The sequence below is a fragment of the Pundamilia nyererei genome, unplaced genomic scaffold (genome assembly GCF_000239375.1).
Source record: "Pundamilia nyererei isolate P.nyererei 1_Seehausen unplaced genomic scaffold, PunNye1.0 scaffold00085, whole genome shotgun sequence".
Classification (NCBI taxonomy): domain Eukaryota; kingdom Metazoa; phylum Chordata; class Actinopteri; order Cichliformes; family Cichlidae; genus Pundamilia; species Pundamilia nyererei.
In genome coordinates, this window is record NW_005187486.1 from 223,345 (window position 1) to 227,273 (window position 3,929).

The following is a 3,929-nucleotide window of genomic DNA, read 5'->3' on the forward strand; positions in this document are numbered from 1 at the left end:
AAAAAAAAAAAGTAGTACAATTTCATTTTTATACATTTGTACATGATTTTCATTTTTTTATTTTTTATTTTAACGCTCTCACCCCCTACAGTCAGAATGCTCAAGGCATTTCAGGCGCAGTGTCCAATGAGCAACATCTGCAGTAAATGCACATTAACACACACACTCACACGTTTATTCATTCACTCATTCATTCAGGAGTGGCAGCAGTGGCTTTAAACGAGAACTACAGGTGTATCTTGGCGCTCCACAGGTGACAAATACTGGTACCGAAGAGTTAATCCACTGTGGTGAACGAGGCCAAGAATGAGACGTTACATTCATGTCAAGGTTAACTGAACCACCATCATAATCACCATCATCCATCTCTCGCACTCATACACAAAGTGATTTAAAAAAAATGAAAAGAAAGAAAAACAGTCTTTAAAAATGTGCAAAGAAAAAGTCGCTGAGCCGAGCTGCACGAGCGCAAGGAACCGTTAAGGGGGAGTGGGAGGGCATCAGTGAAGAACCAATAGTGCATAATGGTAGTGCGTATCTATGACGACCAGTGTTGGCGATCTCCATCAGTACCAGACGGCTTGCCGTGAGCCACCTGAAGAGCCAAAGGAACGTACCACTGAGAAGATGCATAATGTGAGTGTAAAACTGAGTTTCCACAGAGCAAGAAAGGCGTAAAAGTGTCTTCAGAGGAAGTCGGGGCAACAGAGGTCAAAGAAACTGTTCCCTGTCTTTTTTTACAAAGGTGCAGTCAGAAAAATCAGACTCTGTAGTAATACCTAAACGAGACATTAGAAGTGCATAATTATTTTATTTTATTTTTTTTAAACTACTCTGATAAAAATCAATCTTCTGCAGGGGTTCAGGGTCGAGCCTAAGAAGCTGATCTGAGTCTTTGAAGCTTCAGCAAGAATTATTTATAATTATTTAGAGCTTTTCTTTAGCTACGGTGTTTAAAAGAGCCATCATACTGCATAAATGAGAAGGCCAAGTAAACAATGTGATTAGTTAACTTCACCAATCAGATTTAAAGAAATGCGAGTGGCCCCACACAGGCAGCTGTAAGCTAAACAGCTCAACTGCTGTTTGTGCTGTTGGAGCATTTTTAATGTGGTTATTTAATAAATAAAACAATCTGAGCTACAGCTCGTCTGAGAAGTTTACAGTTCATTCTAATTAGCATTCTGCAACAACAAGTCACGAACGCAGCTTGCTAACATGTTGCCACCCGTAATCGTGCTACACGATACCACGTCACAGAGACTATTTAACGTCCCAATTTATGAACAGCTATTAATATTGGGTTTAATCAAAACAAGTGGAAAACCATTTAACAGTTTTTGGATTTGCATATATAACAGAAAATATGAACTTCACAATCAAATATTTGGACAACGAAGCTTCAAAGGCCTCCAAGTGCTACAAACAATGTTTGGATCATTTAATTCATTAACAAGTGCCAGAAACACACAAGTGTGACTCTCTAAGCTAAAATCTAAGTTTATTTACCATCACAGACCCAATAATCTATCCACCACAAAAAGCTTGTCCTGGTAATGGCTCATTCAGCAGCAAAGACGATGAGGAGAGGTGCTGTAGATGTGTGTAGGAGAGCCAAAGGTGGGGATCTGAGCAGGAGTTTAATTTTAGAGAGTCACCATTACTTTCCTCTGCTGGTCAAATGTTGCTGATTGCACCAGAAACACTTCCTCCCCTGCTCTGCAGAAACCGGCTCTGATGATAATATAAGTTTTGCATATCGTCTCTTTGAACCTAGAAACATTTCAATCTTAGCAGCACAACAGTAACTCCCACCAGGACTCTGATTCACGTTATTGTTTAAACATTTAGAAGCTTTCTACATGGGCTGTTTGATAATCCACCTGCTGCAAACAGCCAAAATTTAAGGCATAATTTGAGCCCTAAATAACCATTTGATTGGCTGCTGGCAGAGCTGCTCAGAAACCTCACCATTACTAACCAAAAAGTGAATTAGAAGAAGAAGAAGAAGAAGAAGAAGTGATCAGCACAAGCTGAGGTGTCACCTGCTATCTGGCGTGTGCATAGTAAATGCTTCCAAATCAGATGAGCGTTTGTGTATAAAGTGACGAGTCCGCTTTGATGCATTTGATTCGGTGGTGACAGTGACTGCAGTACCAAGCAATAAACACGAGAATGAAGCTCTGCGAGTCTGTCTGAAAACGGTGATGAACATACCAACTCCAGCAGCGGAGCTCCAGTAGAGGCTGCGTGTACCCTTCAGTTAAATGATGAGCAGCTAAAAACATTTAGTTTGAAATGAAACGGACAACAGAGCAAGATCTTCAAGTTTCCCCCCACTGCTTCTCCGATCTGATGGCAGAGACTCACTGTGAACACATGAAAGCACCAAATTAGCAGCTTCTGTCTCATCCAAATACTCAGGCTGGCTTGATCTGAACATTTAAAAGGTGCAAATTTAGATGTTAGATGAGAGTTAAACTGCTCTCCATGGAAGTTCATGCTGAGGAGGAAGAGACCAGAAATGTAAAAACTTCTACGATCCATCCACAACACGAGGTTAGTCCTGAATATACTGCACAGTTTGAAACCCTTGCCATGAGATAGTTGGAAGCTTAAAACAAGCTGGAAAAGCCAGCTGCATTTTTGGGGGGCTTTAAGACAAAGCACTGCAGCACAGCACAAACATGGTTGAGTCATCATTAAACTAGTTCTTTCCCTCTCTCTGACACGGACGTGTTAACCAGAAAAGATTAACTGCTGGTGAAGCTACACGACCGCGGCTCCCTGCGAGGACCTGACCTGTCCATGGGATGGTGTAAGCTCTGTCAGCAAAACAAACCCTGTCCGGCCACCTTTCGCTTACCAACAGCTTCAGTTTCATTTATCGACTTGCTCTCCTTAAACTAGACATCCAAATCACCTTCCAGAATTAGCTATGGTGGTCTGAAGAGGATACGAGTGTGTTTTAGTTGACTTTTTAAATGTTTTAAATCAACAATTCTGCACGCTGCACCTTTCAAGTCTGGTCGTGAGAGTGCTCCCTATTGCTTTCTGTGGCTGAACAGACCGAGTTTCTAAAAGCCAATGTTTACCAGCAGTAAATTCATGAATCTGCCATGCTGAAGAGACATCCAATCAGATCAGAGAATCAGAGGAGGAAAGAGAGCACAGGTACCGATGTGGCGCTTCACTTCTACACCAGCATGACGACTTTTCTAAACAGAGGATATTTGGTTTCCAGCCGGCGGCGCTGGTACAGCAGGCGAACGAACAAACCGAAATGATCAGCACAGCGAGTCCCCGTCGCAGAAAGGCAGAAACGGCTGAACTGGGATCAGCTGGTGTGAAGGCAGTTTATCCAGGAGGCAAAAATCAAAACAAACAAACAAACAAAAAAAAAAAACTGAGAACAAAAAGCTGAGACTCATTCTCAAACATAAAAAGGCACAGAGACGGGGACGACGAATCAGAACGTTTCATCTGCACTTCGTTCAGAAAACGGAGCGGACTTCGGCGAGGGATGAGGGCAGGTGGGTGGAAAATTCTCGGGGGAGTGTTCTCTGGATCTGGGATTCAGGTTTGTCTATAGCAGCGCGCCCGTCACTCTGGGTTTTGGCAGGAGACTACATTCTGGGGTCGGGTCAGCGAGACATTGGAGGAGGATGAGAAGGAGGCAGGGTGGGGTTTACTCCAGAGTCAGGCATCAGCTCCTGTTAGGGCAACAACACCGACGCCATCCCGCTTCAAAACGCTCAGAGCGAGAAACCGTACAAACATTTAAAAAAAACAAAACAGTTTTTTTTTTTTAGAGAGGAGGAAGTGCTCAACCTCCTCCGCGTTGGAGACGTTAAGGTGCAACTTGCGGAGAAAAATAAAATAAGAATTTGTGTCCTTTATGGCAGTCTCATACAAACAGAGACAGGAGG